This window comes from Pagrus pagrus, assembly GCF_965226575.1.
Source record: "Pagrus pagrus genome assembly, chromosome: 10".
In the NCBI taxonomy this organism is placed as follows: domain Eukaryota; kingdom Metazoa; phylum Chordata; class Actinopteri; order Spariformes; family Sparidae; genus Pagrus; species Pagrus pagrus.
The window spans coordinates 26,851,477-26,874,059 of record NC_140194.1 but is presented as its reverse complement, the minus strand read 5'-3'; the positions used below and the strand labels follow the sequence as shown (position 1 = coordinate 26,874,059).

The following is a 22,583-nucleotide window of genomic DNA, read 5'->3' as shown; positions in this document are numbered from 1 at the left end:
TGAAGTGGTTAAGTGTCAGCGAGGTGTGTGTGTGTGATGCTTAACCACTGTGGGAGAATTGTGAACGTGTGGTCTTCTGTGAGTGACGCCTTATTGTGCTCTGGAGCCAACTGTGGTTTTGATCTGGTTGCATTAGCCGAGAGTGCACAGTGAAAGACACATCCTGTGTGTGAACTGCATCGTGTGGGAGCTCACGACCCGTCAGCTGGATATCCAGCAGGTTAAATCTCTGGTTGAGTCACCAACAGGTAGGGGAGCCGAAAAGCAACACTCCAATGAGAGCAGACACTCCTCTGCTGTCAGAAGCTGGTCAAATCAAGCATCTATGTGAATGTAGCGGGCACAGTTATGGCGTATCGTTTCTATCTGAATACACACACACACAAACTGTTCAGTACTTATAACTGTGTCATCCTCGCTGAACCACTAAACAAGCAGGCAGTCATGCATTTTCCGTGCAAAAATAATCTTTTTGCTGCCTGCACATCCTAATCGATACTCTCACCCAGATTCACATCCTTCTCTTCCTTGTTTTATCATGGCAAATCAGCTCACAAACAACTTGGACTGCTTGGACCACGGCATTCCTGCATCAACTCTCAGTCATATAGTGTTATAAAGCTGCAAGATTCCTGTGTGAACACCAAACTGACACATTCTACTTGTATTCTCATATATCTCAATTAAAGGTGTACAACATGATTACATTGGGTGCATTTTTATTTTTGTCAAGGAAATTAAATCAAATAAGTAAAAAATAAGAGTTTCAGATCACACAGTAAATTACAGAAGCCTGAAACGGCAGTGGGTTGGATGCATCGTTTCAGTCTTCCTGTGATAACTGGTAAAATGTATTTGGTGTTTTCTCCAGATCACTAGTTTTTCCTGTCATTATCACACAATAAAAAATGTTTTCCTGAGATAACGAGATAACTTAGAAGAAAATGACTTCATTAGATTTATAAGGGTGGACCGGTGCATGCACACACCGCTCTGCGGGAGGGTTTCGGGAGTTTCAAAGCAAACCACATGAACTTTTTATGATTTTCTTCCATTAATAATGGGTACTCTTTGTTCTGAATTTTTCAGCCTAAATCAGCTGCTCGCTACACAGCATGGCACTGCTGATCTAATAAACATGAAGTTAATAATAATAATAAGAGGGTACGACCTCTTCTTTTCTCACGATAATTGACTTTTTTATTTTGTTATTTTAAACATGTTATTCCGTGATATTGACAATGTTTCTTGATAACTAGAATGAGTTAGCTTTGTTGTTTTTACAGAACAAGATTGGGGATTTAATGATGAGACTGAACAAAAAGGTGAAGATGAACTTTTTTGTGCTAAAGTCTGTGGTGAACTCCTCAACATCCGGCTCTACTCAGCCACAAATCGGCTGAATAACTGTTGCATATAATGTATAATGCACAATGTTATATTATGTCTTTTGTCAGTGAAGACTGCTGTGTAGAAACCAATTTCATTCCAGATATACAATGCCTCTCTGTGCATGCTCACGCCATCTTCCCTCACCAATGTGTCTTGACCTATGCAAATAAAGCGTGTCCAAGAGGGAGCCCGTATTACCATCCTTCCATAGCATATTGCGTCACTGATCCTTGCTACATAAATAGAAATGAGATGTATAAATAATGCAAGGACAGATTTGACACTCGGTGAATAACACCGACACCCCCAACGCTCAACTTGTCTGCCACCTCCCCCTGTCAAGCAGGCGGTAATTTATTGTCTCCCACTGCCATGGCAGAGTCAATCAATAGCCAATTAGAGACGGGTGTATGAGGTCTCCCGCGGCCACCAGTGCATGTTGTGCTGTTTGGCTGGGGAAATAAATATGTAAATGGTTCAGTGGTGGTATCTTTCAGCAAGCACATCAGAAGGGATATCAATAACACTCACGCTACAAACACCCAACCCCTCTCCCAGTATGTCAACCTCCCAGGTCTGCCCCAAGGCCAGTAGTGGTCAGAGAGGCCCAAAGGAGCCGTTACCTCATTCTGAAAGGGTGTGAGATGTACTCATGTGTGTCCTTGACTGTCAATACAATGATCGGTAGGTGAAGGGTAATGAGTCTAACAAATATGGAACAGAGAATAATTATAGATGTAAAGCAACATGTAAACTGCCTGACGGGCCTGTTTCCAAGTGCTCTGTAGTCTTTCTGCCAAACTGCACATTCAATCACACCGACTAACGGTCTTTTTTTCTGCTGCACAGAAATCCTCAAAAAGGGACGAGCAGGATACAGCTAGTTCCAAATAAATTCCATCTCTGGCAATACGAAAGAGATGTAAACACAACAGACAACAGAAAATACATCTGTGGCCCTGAAGACAAGATTGCAAACATGGAGGAAGCTGGCATTATAGTCTGACTTTGTATATTCTTGTGTTGCTATGCGATGTAATCGAGACGCTGGTGTGCAAGCGGAGACGGGAAGTGCCCCTTCAATTAAACACAAATGATCATAAAAATAATGACTCGTTAATCCTTTTTTCACAATAGAAATCTCAGTTAAAGCTGAGATTAATATGGATCGAGCTTTAGCACTTTTCTATATTTGAGCAATTCAGTGGACTAATTTAACTCTAAATGTTGTTTATCTGCCACAAAAGGGTGTCTGTATTCTGCTGCCGATGCTTAATTAAAGCAGGAAATACATTACAAGATGGCTTGATTAACAGTGTATCGATCCTTCAAGGAGAAATACACTTGATCATAAAAAAGGATTTCATGAAATTAAGGCTATTTAAAGCTATGAAAGTGTGAGTGGAGCTCAGAAGCATTGAGCAGCTGGGGCCTGGCAGTTCCTCAAAGACGGTACTTAAGTCCTATTCTGAGATGCTACAGTGGAGTAATTCCATTTTACTCTTCCTTATACAGTACTTATACTGCACTTCTACTCCTCATGTATCTGAAAGTCACAGTTACTTGTTACTTTGGAGATTAAGATTTTACATTCGATCAATAAATACAATATGATATGTATAATGGTGTAGATTATGCTGATCAGCAGAAGTGTGTCTACATATAAAGTAGTTAGGACTTTAAAATAATGTTCAAACATCAGCGCATCAATAATTACATCAAGAGGGTAATTGTAACCCAGGTGGCAAAACTGTACAATTGCCGATGCGAGGGCTTGTGTGGACAGATTGTGATGCAGCTCAACTCATTTGTAGCAGAAACACCTGAACACCTGTTGTGATTGAGGGTGCAAGAAAGTTAATTAGCAAGGATAAATTGTGTCCTCAAAGTAATAAATAAACTGATTGATTATTATTTATACAAGGAATAAATGAATTATATTTAGTAGAAAGCAAAAAGTAATGGATATATGGTGGAAACGTCTAGTTTCTGCCACCAGTTATACAAATGCAAACTTCAGCGAAATGGCCAAAACAATGACAGTTCAATTATATGTGAAGAAAAATGTAAACATATTATAAAGATTAACAGTGCCAAAAAATATGCAGTTTAAAATCACTGATCATGATGGATCACGTATGGAACATGATGGGTGGCGTCAAAGAACGAGTACAAAGGTGTATATCTGCAAAACCTGTTTGGAATCACTGAAGTAAAAAGTTTGAGTACTAGTAACTCGGACCTGGACATCTGGCTAACGACAAAAAGTGAGATCTCACACTCTCCTCTTACTTATGCCGACGCCTGCTCTCGACGTGGGATTAAATCCTTCTGTTGATGGAAACTCTGCCAGGAAGTGAGAGTGAAAACCTCCACACAGAGAGGCATTATGTCGGCACTGAGCTATCTGTCTCTCACATACATGCACACAAACATACAGACACCCTCCTGACCGTAAAGCCTATTGCGAGATGCTTAGGTTTCTGGGTAACGGAGCTCCGCTGTGGGAGTGAGTGTAACGTGCAACGCACAAAACCATGAATCCCTCAATCCAAAACCCCCGTGAATAATCTCCTGCAGTGGAACTTTACACCTCGACGTGGGGCCACTTCAGCACTCATCCGCCCTGCATGAATGGCATTGCAGCCTCGCTCGCTCTCTGTCCATCTCTGTGGCTCTCTCGCTGCACATTCCTCCTTCTACAGGCTCGGCCACCACAGGCGCCCTCGAAGAGCCTCACAGTCCAGGCCCGCTTTGATCTCAAGGCACAGGTTATCTGTTACGAGGCTAATTTTAGTCAGCCCCTTTAAGCCGCGCTTCTCTTTGAAGCACAGGTACCATGCAGCAGGGATTTGTGGGCGGTTATCAGAGCGGCCCCTACACATTCAGACAGACGGATCACCCTCGCACCTGCGAGAGTCTGCTGTAATCTGGACAAGGTTATTCAGCTACATCTGTATCTTAACCAGCTCTGCACGTGGAGCAATCCCAAGGGAAACAGTGTGGTCTGAAAAAAAGAAATGTTTGAGCTTGTGTATTTTTTTTTACATCCGAGGGGCCTTGTTGAATAAACAGAGTGATTTACTTGGGCGACTTTGAGGAGGAGTGCTGTCGAATCCTCCTGGGTAATTAGAGGCTTACAGTTTCATTTTGCTGCGATGTTAACAGATTGTTGAAGCAGATGGAGGAGGGGTGTGGCATGGGAAAGGAGAAATCTTACCTTTCCTTGGAGGATGAGGAGAAGGAAGAGAGATTGTCTGCACCTCAGGCTGGGGAGGTCAAATGTCCTGCGAAAACAAACAGTGAGTAAGTCGCTTTCCTGGCTTACCGTCGGCGAATACCTTGTGTTTGTTTCCTCTTATTTAAATACCTCCTCATTTACTAAATCCATCAACCAGTGAGCATTCTCCGACAAGCTTCCTACCTCCACTCACTCCACCCAGTCCCATGAATTATAATATCCTAGGGAAACAAGCTTATTCTAACAATAAAACAGGAAATAAAAAGAACTCGTATCAGAGCAGCCTCGAGTTGTTATTAAAATTTGAAGAGCGTCCACGACACGACTTCAGGCGGAGTGTGTTTACAGCAGGTTACACAGCAGTGCACTAAAGTTGTGTCCCTGTGATTTTACAGAACCGTCGTCCAGCTGGTCTGAACTTCGCTCGAGACATTAAAGCCCTCAGAGTGTGACCTTGCACGCCGCAGCAGAGGGCCAAGTCGCAACACGAGCAAAGGGGCAACATGTGGAGGTGAACGAAGAGTCTTGAAAGCAAATGTGCCGCTCCGTTTCTCACCTATGTAGCAGCGCACATATGCAATTCTCTTTCTCTATCTTTCAACGCTGTCTTTGTCAGAAAGACTACCGAGATCAAACACACATGGGCGTGAAAAACCAAAGCCGGAGCAAGGTACACAGAGTATCAAAGCGCTGCGCTTGCTCTCCAGCATGAATGATGGTTCTCCAGGAGCAGCTTCAGATGAAGGGAGCAGGAGGTGTCCGCAGGCTGATTTAGCGCCTCAATCTCGTACAACAGGGGTCACTTTTCTCCCCACATGATGACTTACGAGGGGCACAGTGGCTGCTTTCATTTCCATTTTATTGTGAGGAATAGTGGCTAAAGTTTCCCTCTATCTGCTGTAGAGGCTGCTGCAGAGGATCACCGAAGGACACTGGGAATTGCCAGTGCCAAAAGGGCTATTTCTGTATGGCAATGTCATGTTCTGTACAAGGATAGTGGCGGTAGTTTGATATGTCTGCAATTTCCGGGACAATCTATCGAAGGTTTATCTTTCTGCGATTCGAGAAGAGATGTTCATACATACGCAGGGGGACGTTAAGGCCGGGGGACTTTGCAAAGTCAATGTCCATTCGAGCAAAATGTCTGAGTCTTCTGAGCTTGATCGACAGGCAGCAATGAGTGCACTCGCTGTGTCCTATCAGTCTGGCGCGAACCTTCCCATGCTCGTCAAAATCGTGTCGCTGCAACATTTGTGTCCTCACCTTTTCCGAGCCTCTTTTCTTGATAAACATATTTACGGCATCAAGGACTTAAAGATGAGGCATTTGGCTTCAGGGTTTTTTCAACTTCTAACAAAAGATGCAACGTCAAAAGACCGAAGGTGAGACACTGGGCAGGCACAACAGGAGAGAGGAACAGACAGAGAGCAAATGGTGATGGGAGAAAGAACACAATGTTTGTGTATGTGCATGAGGACTGAGTGGTAATAAGAAAAGAGACAGATAACAAACGGAAGAGAGAGAAAAACTGGAGTGATCAATAGAGCAAAAACATGCCAACAGCTGTAGAAACCCAAAGCAGAACAAACAAGAGTGACACAGCAGGCAGGAACAGGACAGTTTGTTCCTCCCATTAGTAGACACAATTAATAAGGGCTCCATTGACGCACTGCGTAACGAGACTAATATAATTATGTTACATCATTACAAGCTCGCCTCCTTCCTGTTCCCTAGGGGATTTCGGACAGCCAACCGGAAGGCCAACTTTTTCAGTGGCCATGAAAAAAAAAATGAAAAAACAAGATGGCTGTCAGCATTCATTTAGCAGCAAGCTGGAATAACATTTCAGCAGTGAGGCACGCTCAGAGAATGGATGTTGGTTTCTGGTCATCAGGCGTCGTACAGCGGAGTCAGTAATGGTCCTCCAGCTATAAACAGACTGTAATTTGGCTTGAGATGTGATCACTCACTCCCTATGAGCTATATTTACCATCTGTGGCCCTTTACCCCGTTTGTGTCTGTATGCAGCATGTGGAGCATGTGTGTACGAGCGCATGTGCTCAGATGTGAGCAAGCAACCACGATGATAGCTCGTTATCCTGAGAGACATACATGACATTCTGTTTTACACTGTGGACACACAGTCTTCTCGCAGCTTTCTGGGTGTTTGCATGTTAGCATTCACACACAATTCCTCAAGATCCGACAAGAGAAGAGAGCTGACCTTGGCATTTCCACACACACGGTCCTCTGTTCTCGAGGCTGAGGCAAATCAAGAATCTGAAAACGTTCCTCTAAGTGTCCTTTTTCTACAGAGTGGTAGTCCCCATTGCAATGGGGACCGCAAAAACAAATAACCATGTTTTTAATAAGAAAGCAGAGAGAGGCGTTGAAAAGCCGCTGCTGTGCTGTGTGTGTGGTAATGGGGTATCATTTGTCTCATGGGAGAGAGCGGAGCCTTGCAGCTGTGGCGTATATAGAGCTCACACAGCTGTGAATGAGGCGGCGTCGGCCAGCGCTGGCACACATCGGCAAGTCAGCTGAGAACGGCCGGCTTTTCCAGCAAGTGAGAACGAAACGCCGTGCTGCCGGACAAGTAGAGGTAAAACATATTGCCATCAGAACGGCTCCGGATCATAATAATGCTCCAAAATGAAATGTTAGTTTATTGAATGAAAGTCCACAGTCATAAAAACAAACACCAATTGGCTGACAGTGACTTCGGATCCTCTGCCGCTGAATCGTCTGAATGGATTGATTTCAGCAATTCTCTGCCAAAAGTCCATTTACTGCAATTAGTGTGAAGCCGTTTTGGCTTGTTGCGAGCTTTACTGTGCTTCCATGAATCATGCCATGCCCCCCTCCAAGGATTATGAACGACATGCTGCAGAGAGCGTTCCATCCATTCCACACTCAACCTGCTTTTTCCTGCACGGATGCATAAATGGAGACACCAAAGTGTTTAATCTCTGTTCCATGTGCAGTGTCGGTGGGGGACGGCAAAATTGAAATGACAGGACGTGGAACGGAGCACATCCGAGTAAAATGAAGGTATCACTCCCGGGTTTATGGAGCTGACAGGATATTGATTCTTCCTTGGCTAAGCCTTGAGGTTCAAATACGTGTCTTATGGCCTTACCGTGCACTCCATACTGCTGACTCTGCTGTGTTTACACAGCCCTAAGGGTAGACCAGAAGACCAACATCTGTATAAATTATTCTGCATACCTTTGCCTTCTTTTAATCCCTCCCCCACCAATCTATCTTTTCCTCCATAGGACATGAGCACCCAACAGCTGTTCCTCCATAACTCTCTGTTCAGATCAATCTTTTTCGAACATCATTCCCTCCCTGGATCCTTTCCTTTGCCCATGACCAGGTTTCTCAAGCCAAAGCCTCTCCACAGTAACTGTGGTCCTGCCTTAATCCCGCTCTACAGCGCCGAAGGGCAGAAAACTTCACTCCCCAAATCCTCGACAGCTGCGTCAGTAAGATCGGACCCTCGGCCCCCGGTCTCCTTACATTGTCGTCGTGCCTGGGTCTCACCCAGTTTCGCTTCTTCGCGCCAATGCTCACAGTAGGATGGGGCCTGAAGGGCATGACGCCTCTTCCCGGGAATGCTGGGAAGGTGCCAAAACAGATCCCCTTCCGTGGAGTGCACGAGCAGTGTGGATGCTTGAGCAAACATGCACAGCAATACACATGCACCCAAACAGTTCTTCTGGCATCATGGGGATGTGAAAATGAAAAACGGTAAACATGGGGATCTTGGGCCGAAGCAGAGAGCTTAACCTCAGCTTTACTTTTCTTTGCTCCGGCTCGGTACGGAAGCCACACGACTTCCATCAGTCTGCATGACTAAGGTGAAGGTAGTTATCAGAGTGAATTGCTGTGTAATTCAAGACAGTGGGTGGCTCGACCGAGCTCTGATTGCAGGCTGATGTGTGTGGAAGTCGAGGAGCTGCGAGGGGGGGGACTTACTGTACGCCCTGGCAGTGAGCCATGTGGCATTGCTGAGTGATGAGACACGCCTGGAGGTTCGTGCAGAAAACGAATTATAAGAGGCAGGACAGAATTCAATGGACAGCTTTAACCACACAATTACTTCCTACATGCCGAGTGAAAAAAAGCTGTCAGCATAGCTACAGCAGAGAGTACATCCTCAACTGGAAATCAGAACAGAGAAGAGTTTGGGCTGTCAAGGTGATTACAATAATGGGTTTGTCCATTTAGCTTGCTGAAACATCTTCAACTTTCCATTCACATATGAAGGAAGCAATCATCGTTATTTCACCTTGAGCCCCACTTTATCAGCTCTTCGTTGATAGTCAATTCAGATGACAGTAGCTGCCTGGACGTTTTTATTCCCTGTGTATTGTGATGTTGCCTACATTACTGCACACACAACACACACATAAGGGAGAAGGTTCAGGGGTCAGCTGTGGGCCAAGGACCACTGTGTGCTGGTGAGAAAGAGTTATGACAGCTCTGCTCCATCTCATCAGCCTGACTGTCAACTCGCAGAGCGTCATTTATCTGTGAAAGACTCGCAGGCGAACACACACAACACCATGGGTGGGCAAATCACCACTACGGCTACGCCACTTTACAACTCACGCTTCAAAGCGATGACTGTAGAATAGGCCGCAAATTGAGCTGATATGAAGTATGGAGCCATGGCCAAATGTTCATAATGTAGCTGGTTGCAGTAATATTAATATGGGTGGTCTGTATGTGCGGAGTGTGACTGTGTGTGTGTGTGTGTGTGTGCAGTGTTCAGAATTTATGTGGGCTCCATCAAACAGCCAAGAGCCGGAGATGGATGGGGCCACGCGAGCCAGAGATTAAATTAAAATGAGCCAATTAAAAACTTCTTGTAAAGCAAGACACACGCACAAGAAAAAAAAATATGCACAAACAAGAACAGGAAGTAAAACTTAACTGAACAGGGATTTTTATGGTTAAATGGCTTGATTAATTGATTAAACACATTTCACAGCTTTATCAGTGCAGAAGGAAAACCATAACCTTTTGTGTAAAAGACACAAATGCCCTTCAGCTCAGACTTAAAGCTTAGGTTTCCAGCAGAATATGTAGCGCCCGTGGAACAGATGGCTATCTCTTTAGGAAACATGTGGCGAGGAGTGAAGCATGTTAGAAGACGAGGGAGAAACTGTAAGAAGGCCCCCAGGCAGGCTCGTTGTGATTATCGACGATTAGCCTCTCATTGGGCGAAGAAAGGAAAACAAATCTCCAAACATTAAGATCGGCCTGTACAGCCTGCAGCAAGGTTCTGCTTTGTCATCGACACGGAAAGAGCTGCTTGAGTGCTAAAAGCTTTCCATTCTCCCTTTTTGGACATTTCGTGTGTGCAGACAACCCAATCCAATTAAATCACCCTTCTGAAGCCTATTTGTGGTGAGACATTATCAGAGAAGAGCTTGTTGATTTTGTGTTGTGCAGCTCCACATTTAAAGGGGCTATATGTAAGATTTTTTGTTGAGAAGAACCAAAAATGAACTAAAGTGGTAAACATAATGTGAATAAATAGCAGTTTTGACATTATGATATCTATGTATTAGAGCCAGACTGATATATCGGTTGGCCAGTATTATCAGCCGATATTGGCCTGTCACAGATGTATTGTATTGGTGTATGTTGTTGATAGCTGCCAATATGAAAACATTTTAGTTTTGAAGAACACATTGCAGAATGTTAGATAATACAAGTTTATTGTTAATCTGTAAAATATCCTGGCTTGATTAATTACATATCTTTGTCACAAGTGATTCATAACCACATTTGAGGGATTACTGCAAAAAATTTAAGTATATTGCCCAATACATTGATACTGGAAGTTTTGACTCCCTAACATCGCTGTATATCGGTAGCATCAGTCCCAAAAATTGCATATCTGTCGGGCTCTACTATGTTCCAGATACTGGAGATAGCATGCTAACCAGCTGGTCCTGATCCATCCTGGTCCAAAGCTCCTGTGCTGGCAGTGTAAACACTAACACTCCCCTGGTCCCCAAGCTCCATGTTCGAAACGCTACCTGCACTGCTGACTATGCTAACTAGCTAAGGACAGCAACAGTGAGCAGCAGTTAGCTTAGTGGAATCCCCCCCTCTATTTGTTTTGAATATGAATTTGACAGGTGGCCACTTCTTACATACTGCACCTTTAAGGGAGGAGTAAAATATACCGTACCTTACAGATTCAGCACCCACATGTTTCAGGGTGCTGTGAACTCTGAAAAACTGTAAAGGAAGGTATGTTTTCAATAATGACATCTTGTGAGATAAATATTTTTGTTTTCAGGCACTTCTCATCCTCTTTTTTCTTAATTCTCCATGGTCTCCGTGTCTGAGATGAGTTTGTGTGTGGGAGTTAGATAAACAGATGGACTCTGAGGAGGGATGCGGAATACAAAATAAATGCGAAATCACAATGAAGCACGAAAAGATACAGAGTTATGACAAGTGAATTTGGAAACAACATGATAGAAACAGAAATGTACTGTCTCTGCTGTCATTTGTATGGAGCACATGCATGCTATACGTGCCTGACACTTTATATATGCCATACGCTCATCCCTCATGCATCATGAGTCAATTAACAACCCAGTGATATCAAATGAATCCAACAACTATACACATGTATTTTAATTGCAGACCTGTGCTCCCAAGGGTGGGGTGGGGTGGGGGGGTTGGCAAGCCTCCTGCATGCCGATGATAAAATGCAACCATTCATCTGTGTTCGCTCGTCACAGCTGCATGTTGTTCTGTCTTCCCTGCCCTCCCACTGCCACGTTTTCAATGTTAAATGCCAGTTCAGCCTACGCAATGTTAGCTGGCACAGCTGATACTTTGCTTTCATTTACACATATTTAATGAAGCACCAACTTCCTTTCCTATAACAGACCCAGCATCCACTCCCCAGCCTGGGGTCCTATCCAGCAACTGCATCACTGGTTGGCAGGTCCATGTTCCCCTGCAGCCAAGGCACCTCATCTGTGCAAAGGACAAACATTTGGACTAATCTAGGTGTACTCTAGGACTCTAGTCTGCTTTAAATGGAGTACTGACGTAGGTCAAAACACTTTGGCATTTAGAAAGATTTTTTATTTTTATTTTTTCTTGTTTTTATTGCGAGACAGGACACAAAAAAAACTCTGACAGAACAACGCGAGGGAGACAAGAGCAGTGAACACAGGCCAGTAAACAAGGGAATAACAGAACACAGTTGTGTTTGGCTGTCATGTGTTGTGTTGGTATGATGTGTGCAGGTGAGTGTGTGTGTGTGTGTGTGTGTGTGTGTGTGTCGGCAGTCTAAACGGTCAGTGTAAAGGTTACATGGATGAAAGTAAGACAGAAAACTAAGGGAAAGTAAAGAAAGGGACATAAATAAAAAAACTAGCCCAGTTGAGATGCTTTTTACATCCATGTCCGCCCACACTCGTAGAATTGAGCCTAAGCCCAAGTTGAGGAGACTTTGAAGGGATTTAATAAAAAGGTACTTAGTGCAGTTCTTGGCAAACTGGAAGTTATCACTATATTGACATAGCATGATTAATGTTGTCATCAAAGAAGCCCCTTTCACACTGGACAAACACAAAAGGCTAAAATCTGCTAAAATCTGGCCTTTGTCTTCAATGTGAATGTGTATAATTGGCATTTACTCTGCAATAGTCATGGGTATTTATCATCTCCATTCCGATTAGCTGTGCTGGAAACACAACACCCGGGTGAACATGGTGATTTCTGCCACTTGTAAGGCATGATGTTGTTTCGTGTGTTAAGGCCATTGGCTTAATACTTTTAAATCCGTCTCTGCTCAAGTAAGGCTTCAACATAGTTCAGTCGCCGCTGAGTTGGAAAGAGAGACTGATGAAAAAGACATTGGTAATTATCAATAATCTTATCAGTGGCTAGTCAGCTGCCTGGTCAGTACTGTGCGTGTGCAACTCTCAACAGAGATCTGAAGGAAGCGAGATGTCTCACTCATTAACAACTTCAGTTAGCTCTGGAAAAAACAATGTGTCTGATTCATAACTTGACACTTTAGTCTGATGACGTACGTGACTGATGCTCGTGACAAGGAATGTGACAAGCAAGGGGAAAAAACAGAGAGGCAAACCCGTCTCCTGGCAACGTGAAAAAAAGTCACATGCCTATTTTTAGTGGGTTTACCGAGGTTTAGTAAACTCACAGATACACATATTGTTGTGTAAAAGTGATTTTAGAGACTATTTTAACTGAGTACAGAGGGCTGATAGAGAGCTAAGTCAAATGGTGCAACGACAGTCACCTGAAGCTCCATATCAGCAAAACCAATGAGCTTGTGTTTTAAAGGAGATGTGTGAAGTTTCACTCTGACTAACTGGTCCAGCTCCTTGTACAAGGAAACTGACCCACTGTGGGTTTAATCCCAGAACCTAAAGTGGGCTAGCTTGCCCGGGATTGATAGTCAATTTATTTACACGTGGTATTGGCTGAACAGAAGAATACGCTGACCCAGCCTTCCCTCCCCATGCCGGCCGCCCAAGAAAGAACCGTCAGTTCATATAAGAAAATGGTCAAACACATCCCTTGGAATGCCGGTCCTATTGATCCTCACAGCATCTGGAGATTGAGGGCTGCACATCTCTTGAATGCTAGACAAATCCCAAGGTACTCAACCTTCCCCCGGGGCCCTGCTTTAACAACTAATCTCCCCCATACACCACCATCCCCTGTGGCCCCGGCCTGCCGTGTCTCTAATGCACACGAGAGGGTTTAGAGTCTCAGGGGAGTCATGAGAGCAGATTATCACCTCCGCCAGTAGATAAACAGCGGTCACCATGTACACTCATCACCAGAGGTTTGGACTGGATCCAGGTCTGATGTCCCGTGTGTGTGTGTGTGTGTGCCGAGGTTGACTGTGCGGATACGGTTTGCCTGTTTTTCACCGCAGAAGCCGTGCCAAGTTGGCGCGGCAGTCTCTAGCTGTTGATCCTCTGTCCTCGTCCTAGAGGAATTTCCTCCCTGATCCAGCATGCAATCAGAGGCATCTGCAGTGTCCACTTTGCCAGGATTCTTCCATCTTCCCCCAAACGCACACAGACATGCTACAGCATCTGTTCGGACGCACTCTTGCCAGGGAGAGGTGCAGCTGTGAAACCCAGGCGCACATCACCAGAGATCACTATGCACAGGCATTTGGGAAGTGCTTAAGTGCTACTGGGGTGGACCGTCATCACCCATGACCTCACAAAATCCATCTCATCACTGTCAAAGGCGTATCCTTAGTTGGCAAAGTTCACAGTCTTCTGCTGAGCCTGGCTCAGGACTTTAAAGGCTGCCTGAGATTCCCGAAAAATCTGAGACTTTTGAGGTATAATTGATTTAATTTGCCTCGGACAGGACAATGTGAGTCTATTCTCTTACAGGTTTTTTGTATTAAAGGTATACAGAAATCTGTTTAAACGTGAAACCAACAGACAAGACGTGCTTGAAATCTTGTTCCGCCTCTGATGAACATGCAGAGCCTCGACCCTGTGCCCTGCCTTTCCTGACAGGGCGACAGAGTAAATGGGAAAATGGATGATGGAAAGAGAAACACATCAGTCCGACGCGAGAATGTGCCTCATATCCTGCATGCTAATTTCCAGAGAATTCGTCTGCTGCAAGTAATGCCATACTGGATTTATACCTGATAAAAGCTCTATCATTTCATTTCTCTCCCCAAGTTTTAAATGAAGGTAATAGACAAGCTGCTGCTGCTACAGAGTCGGAGAATTTAAGCAGGGGCCAAATGAACAGGGAGGAGGGGGAGTGTGATAATTGCGAAGAGGGAACAGAGAGCAGCAGATGAAATATGTGCTTAGAAAACATAATTAGCAAAAAAATGGTTGTCATACGGTCTTGTCCTTCTGCAGTGCAGAGAAGAAACAGACAGTTAGACACAGTTTTAGCAGACTGAAGCATCAATTTCTTCTCTTACTGCTCTATACATGATGAGAGGGGATTATGTGCACAGAGAGGCTATAAAAAGACCTTTCACACAGTTTTGCAGTTGCACTACAGGGCATGGACAAAGTGTTGAGAGGAGAAGACAGCTCAAATTGACCACTACTTCTCTCACATTGCTTCAGTCCACAGATTGCAGTCATGTCCAACTGACATCCAGAGCTGGCTTTATCTGACCCCTTCCTCCAGTATTTCCACCCAATTTCACAAACCTCTCTTCAATGCTTCTGTGTTGTGCTGGGAGCTGGTTGTTTGTTTATGTTTGCGGACTCCATTTCTCAACTAATGCTAGCTACTGTTGCTCTCTGTTAGTGGAGTGCAGAGAGGCCCTGAGATGAGGCACTCCAGACACGTACATGAAGTCACATCCTTTGGACTGCTGCTGGAACCCAAACCCGAGTCCTTCACGGTTACATGCTGGCATTCCGACATCCCAAAATTCCGACATCCCAAAAGTCCGACATACCGCCATTCCAACATACCACTATCCCGACATGCGAACGTCCCAGCATTCCAACAAAGTTTAACCATAATCCGCAACCCATAACCATAACCCTTTTAAAAGATGTGTCGGAATGGCAAGACATTTAAAAAAGAAATAAATACCACCATTCCGACCTTAGGCAAAACATGTTGGAATGATGGGATGTTTCATTAAAGGTTTAAGTGTTGCCATTCCGACAATTAGGGCCTAATGTCGGAATGACGTTATGTCGGAATGGCGGTTGCCTCCCGTCCTTCACAAAGAAATCCACAGTCCAGCAGCATTAAACAACACCGTCCACAGGCTTGTATCGGCAACCGAGAGAGACAGGGAAGCATGGACACAGGAAGTAGAGGTGCTAAAACAAGGAATTATGAAAAAGTCAATTAACTGTCCACATAATATGAAAAAAAATATTTGATCATGAAGCCTCATGTTACTTTACAATTCTCTGGTTCATCAGTCAAGTGTGTGAACTACACTGCAGACTGGAGTGTCTGTTAACAGCGATAAACAGGCAATTCCACGTTATATATACTTGTATAACATGCTGAATTTACAAGAAGGCTCATATAAATACAAATTTGTCATAGAAAGCCTTTCACAAAGTTCATAGAGCTCCTTCTAATTAAACAACTCACAAATTGGAGTGATTTTATAAATTTCTTTCCCTCTTCACCTCCTTGCTGTTGTCAACTGCAGTTGCTGTGGCTGCTTTGACCTGAAGTGTGTTGGTTCATGTTTGCTGTCTGCAGAGATGCAAAACCTTTTTAAGTTGTTGTACATTTTTGTCAATAACTATTACATACAAGTTATCCCATTCAAATGAATACAAAAAACAAGAACGTCGCAGCGATTCACATTACTATATCATCATTACATAGACTGACCTCTCAGCAGCCCCAACTGTGACTGACTTCCTGTGCCTCTGTGGGGAAGGTCTCATTTTCACAGGCCAATAAAAAAGTGATCAATAGATGTACATTGCTGCAGGTTTTTACACAGAGCCCCTTTAACAACTTCTCATGTAAACATCACAGAGCTTTGCTTAAATTAAAGAAGACAGTTGTGCCATTAAATGGGTACACATAAATTACCTTTTTACAATGAACCTATTAAAAAATATATCATAAAACTCTTTAAATTTTACATTCCTTGGTTCATACACAAACCCAATTTCAGGTTAGTATATAAAAGTACTAATGTTTCAGCCGGCATTTACTGAGCCCTCCTTGTGCCAGACCTGTCCAAAACCATTCTAAGTTATAACAGCTAACAAAAACTGAACTAAAAACTAAATTAGGTGTGATAACACACAAAACTAAAACAAAACTAACACAAAACTAAAATAAATAAATAATCAAATTTGTCAACACGACAAGAAAGAAAAGGCGTCTGTGCATGTGTTTATAGAGACTGGGCTGCCAACATGACTGTGAGTAAACTGTCTCCACAAAGTATGTATATTTGTTAGTTAGTTCAGAATTTGTATTCTGAACTAACTCTGACAAATCCCCCCCATTTTACAATAAAAAAACTTAAAAACGAAACAAAAAACACTAAACAGAAACCATTAAACCCGCTCTGGAAACGGCTGCTGCGTCGCGTCATCTAGAGATTCGGAGTCTTGCCTATTTCTACCACGACACGCACAAGGTTCTCTGAAAACGACAGTCATATGGACATCATACCTCCACTCACTCCCTCTCGTTCCCCCTCGGGCTTTCTCGCTCTTTCAGTGGGGTTAAGGAAAACCAGGTCATCATATGTTATCAATAATTATCAAAGGCAAACTACATGTTAACAGAAAGGGCAGGCAGGAGCAGCAGCTGCCACGCAACCTATGTGAACACAAACATGCGAGTGAGCCGCAGCAGCTCGGTAATGCAGCCATCACGCAGTACACAGGCATCCAGTGTGTCCAGCCTGTAAGAGGGAATGTCAAGCCAAAGTAGTACGAGTGCAGTGTGTAATTTCACATCTCTCCGTGTTTTAGACGTTTCTGACAGCACACCTCGCACAAATCCAAAAGCACACATACAAAAGGCAAACCTCCATGAATCTCCAGCAAAATGAAACACTGCATTTACAACAAAGCTATATCCTCTCTAAATGGGATCTTACAAGTAAACCTCTTACACAAGTAGGCACTTCTACAAACCAACTGAACACTGATGTGCTCAGAGAAAAACACTGCTATCAATGGAAAACACCGGCATGAATACCTCATGGAGACTTATGGAGTCTGTTGTAACATATTGTACAATGTTTCTATACTCAAATATAAACCACAAAAATATACAGTAACATGTTATGTATTACCCCCAAAATACTGTATATATTCCAATAAATATAAAGGCAGACATGTAAGGTGTTCTATAGCCCACCATCCTGTAACAGCTCACCTGGTGCCCTATTATTGCAAAGTTCTGATTGCTTGTTATGAATTACTACAACCCATGTAAAAGGAAATATAATTGAACATGCTGGAAAGTAAATATAATATTTATATGATGTTGCATGATGTGAGGATTTTAATGCTCGTAACACATAGTGAGATCTTAATGCATGATCTTACACTGGTTTATTTCCCCAATAAGTGATTCAAAGGTGAACCAAGAAGGAACCATAGGCAGTGACCATTATGCAAAGTAAATACTTCCTCATCGCCACTATCACTTCCTGTCAGAGAGATAGATACCAGAATAAGACTGATAATAATATGGACATAATATGGGGAACATTTGACAGTAAAATAAGACGCTGAATTTAGTCCAGTCCTAAAAGTGAAAGCAAAATAAAAAGGAAGGTAGAACCATGCTGGGATGGAAATTTTAAGTCGCAGTGAGAAATAGAAATAAAGCATAATAAGCGGGTGAAAAGAACACATAATTGCTGGAATATGATTCAGTGCAAACAAGCTCTGGCAGGGACACACTGGAGAAAATCTGAATAGGACTCAGGTAGCAGAGCTGTGGGGGATGTAACCAGAAAAAGGCCGACTTGAATACTTTTGTAACGGCACGCAGTTCCAGTGATATGTCTGAGGAGAGGCAGAGAGAATCTGAAAACATGGAGGCACTCTGCAGCATTGAGGATGAACAAAATGTCCTATTTTGAACGAAGGCATTGGCTAAAAAGTGGCAAGACTGCTGCAGGAAAAGATGAAACAAGTCACATCCTGTTTAAACATTAAACGACCAGTTGGATTGAAGAAGTTGTCTCTTTTTGAATGAAGTGTGGAGAGAATACCAGCGAGCTGGAAGGAATCAATAGTTTTTCTGAGAAGGAAACCTGGAGAAGATGTTCGTGAGTCTGAAAACTGCTCAGACTATTGCCTTGACATCACATGTCTGTATACAATACATATTGATAAGTGGATGATTAATGAGTGGCTAGCGTACATCTTACAGTGGCTAGCAGATTGGGGAGAGGGAGGGGCACTATTGATCCAGGTCTGTGTCTGGTGGATGAGATAAGAACAGCTTGTGTGAATGAAGAGACAGAGGCTGCAGTGTTTCCTGGTGATGTGAATGCCTATGACATGTTATGCAGAGAAAGACTGTGGATCATTACACTAAATGAGAGTTGGAGTGAAAAGGTTTCAGAGTTTCTAAGTGGAAAACTATTTAGGTTTAAATAGGGCCAGAATGATTAAATATACACGTTGTGCAAATTGGGAGACCCCAGGGGAGTATCGTATCATGTTGCACCCCATTGTCTTTTACAGTAAATGATATATTTGTACATATGCCAGTGGTTATGGGAAGCTAACTGTTTGCAGATGACAATGCTTTTTGAGGACATGTTGAACATGTAGTTAAGGAGCGCAATATGGAATTCATCAAGCTGAGGGAAAAAATGGAGATTTATATATTCAGGAGAAACTATGTGCTGTGATTTACTAAGAAGAAGCTCAGGGATGGTAATCATCTGAAATGTTATGGATATAATTTAGAGAGAGTTGAAAGTTTTCAGTCTTTGGAGAGTATTTTTTGACCTGAGATTAACTGTGGAGATATCAGAGACATCGACTAAAGTGAGCATACTAATCAGCTAGCCCTGGCCCATTCCGGTCCAAAGCTCCTGTGCTAGCGTTTAAAAGGTGACCAGTTCTTACATATTGCACTTTAAACAGAAGAAAGACGTCCAACGGGTCATTGTGAAATGTGTGATTAAAAAGAGACACTGGAGCATCTTTTATAAACAAGCAGAACATCTACTGAAGGGAGAGGAGTGATTATCACACAGGGCGTGTAGAGGCCAGGGTAAAAAGTGTACCAGAGTGCAGAGGGCAGAAAATGGCTATTTGGTTTCATGAGAGCTACTGGACTAATTACAAGACAACAACAAGACTATAGCCAAGAGCAGGCAGAACTGGAGCATTATTATTGCCAGCTGCCTTAAAAGAAAAAGAAGGCGGCAGCTACCTTTACACTGCTGCTATTTTGGGAAGGTGCATGCCGGAAAATTGAGCTTATTCCTTGAAAATTGAAAACTGCAGGGGGAAAATCATTTCCTGGACACCTTTGGCTTTCAAATGAGTGGAGGATAACAATTTCATTCTGGATGTTAAAGCAGCTTTAATCCGCAGCCGAACATTGTTGATACTTCCAGTTATCTCATTATGAGTGCACAGTAATATTGAACGTTTTTATTGGCATATGATGCATTCAGGGCAAAAAGTGTTTTTCCTCGCGGCTATGATTGTAAATGATTTTTTGGGTGGTGTTGTTATGAGCGAACAGTAATATTCAACATTTAATGGGCATATATTCAAGGTGGAAAGTGTTTTTGCTTGCTGCTATGATTTTTTGGGTGGTGGTTGTTTTAGAAAATGTTCCGTGAGTTTTTCAAATGCCTTTAAAATGATATACATTTGGTGCACTAGATTGTAATGAAAACAGCGGGCGGTTCGCAGACACTTTTATTAATTTAACACAACAGAAGCACTTAAAGGAGACCCATTATTTTTCTTGCCTTTAGTGTTTTATATGGTTCTTGTGCATGTACAAGGTCTTGGAACAGAAGCTCCTCTCTCCCACAGAAAACACTGCTCGCCCTGTCAGTAGTTCCTCTAATTCTGTAATTTTGTGACATCACATTACATCACTGTGTCACACATGTCCATGATTTATGCCTAACTGCTAGTTTGGCACGTAAGAATTGATTCAGTACGACTGCTCTGTGGTTGTTAGCGGTGCTGGGTCAGGCATGTGTGACCAATCAGAGGAGACAGACAGAGGGGGAATGCTGCAGCGCTGGGCACTATGAGGAAACTGATGTGTTTTTTGAGCATTTAAGCATGTAAAACTATTCTAGTAGTAACCCAAAACAAAATTATGCACCTGAACATTAGCATAATATGTCTCCTTTAAAATACATTTCAGATATTTGCAGCTTTAAGTAACAAATCTAAAAGATTGAAACCTGAACTTGTATGATACACAGCAGACCTAAGCTTTGGTCAAAGAAGTATGTCACCATTGTCTACGCAGTAGAAAGTCGCAAATACTTCTGAGATTGGTGCCCAGAGAAAAAGGGCTGAGGTATGTTCTTTTTGCTCATAAGGTAGAAAACCTACAATGACCAGAATGCAATGTGCTGCACTTGACCAATAATACTGTAAGTTTGGCGGTGCTTGGCTTTGGCTCAAAATCAGGAAACAATAAGGCAGCTAGCTAGTAACAAACAATACCATATTACAGCTCAACAGTACACTATAAATATGTCTTTGAAAACACTGTAGGTGAGAAATATACTACGATCATGGTTCCTATTTGATCAGCACTGCTTTGTGTTACAGTCTGATCTGAGTTTTCACAACACACAAACAATATTGCGTTCACTTCTGGTTCATCTCTTTCTCACCTGTAGCTAAACATTACACTAAAATATGTTCCTGAAAACATTTTAGGCGAGTAATAGGCACAGAGGCTCAAGTGCAGGCAGAATGGAGTTTACCATTGTTCATTTGCATATACTCACAACACTGTAGTGACACAACGCTGGATGAAAATCTCCTAGGTTTCCATTTAATGAGCAACTTGTTTTACATAAACGAAAACAAATAGTAGATGGTGGCTTTCACACAACAGGGGGCACTGCAGAAAGGGATTAACGGCCCTCACAATCTCCCCGCTGACAGCAGGTGTTGATGGGCAGAAGACGTTCACAGCAGGTATATGTTTTCCTCTCCAGTCTGCGGATGTGTGCATTTGTTTGTGTGGGCCGTGCAGACGCAGAGGAAAGCCAATGTGTGACAATGTGCGAGCGGGCCGGGCCCCGGTGTTGAACATTTTTGGCAATGTTCTCGAGCCCTCCGCAGGTGTTTCGATCTCCACAAATCCCCACTGCTCCATCCCAGCTGAGGCAGAGGCCACGCGGCTCCATCTCACCCTCGACTTCCCCTTCCCTCTCCCCTTTCATTCTCCGGGCCATGCTAGGCAGGAAAGAAAACGCTGCCAACCCCAGGTGTCGGGCATCCGCTCGGCACTGTGTCAGCAGACATGGGAGAATGCGAGAGGAGAGACGGAGTGCATGCAGACAAGGGTGAAGGATTTAAGAGGGAGGAAATTTAATAGGGAGAGAAAAGTGTGAAAATGGAGCACAAAACAGCACAAAACCAAGACAAATGGACTTAAAGAGAGAGGAATTAGAAAGTGAGGGCAAGTGGCGGTGAACCAAAGGGAAAAAAGAAAGCATAAGCAGTCTGTAGGGAAAAGTACATGTGACCTCTGACATGTATGGGTTGCCCTGTGCACCAAAGCAGCTCCAGAGGGTTTTAACTGGTCTTGACAGACGCCTAAAGTCTGCCCTCTCAAAACAAACAATCACAGCCACTAAACCCTCTAGCGGGACAACGGGTCTGCAAGTCTTCTACTACAAACAGACGACTGGACTCCATATTATAAATTCACTGAGCACTGGCAGACTTCACTTAATCAGAGAATCTGGAGTCAGATAGCATAGCAAGGCCTCATGGGGAATAACTCTTTTTGTCATTGTTATTTGTAGCTGTGCGTCTGTGCGCGCAAAGGGACGACTCGCGCATGATGAATCGCAGGCGCGCATGCAACATCAGTATTCTGCCATTTGTTTTTCGTCTCTCTCAAGTTCCTCAAAAGATCCCGGCATTATTTAGGTTTGCAGTTGATAGGGGCTGAAATGAGATATCGCTTGAGGAAGCGCGTCCTGGCAGGGACATTAATACTGGAGTCACTGCTGGATGGATACGTGGCGCTGTAATGGTACGCTTCAAAATTGGAAATTGGAAAAAAAAAAATTAAATATGTATACACACTGTAATTTATTGGACGGGATGCAGGGAAAGGAGATACGTGGATAAGAGGGGAACTCAGTGCGGCAAGCGTGGTAGATAGTAGCAGATTGGAGAGTCCTGCATGTACGAGGTCAGATGATTGAGAGCTACGTTTGATGATGAGTGTTGAGCAG

At 43.3% G+C, this 22,583-nt stretch overlaps 1 protein-coding gene across 3 annotated transcripts in view; it reads right to left on the bottom strand.

Moving 5' to 3' along the window:
- tspan9a (tetraspanin 9a) overlaps nucleotides 1–22,583 on the bottom strand; it is a 191,807-nt gene that overhangs the window by 124,892 nt on the left and 44,332 nt on the right. For 2 of the 3 annotated variants that reach the window (XM_084364252.1, XM_084364254.1), the window contains one exon: nucleotides 4,613–4,679. The exons of the other annotated variant lie outside the window; for it this stretch is intronic. The gene's annotated coding sequence lies outside the window, so the exon portion shown is untranslated. The remainder of the gene's footprint in view (nucleotides 1–4,612; nucleotides 4,680–22,583) is intronic. 3 annotated transcript variants of the gene reach the window in all.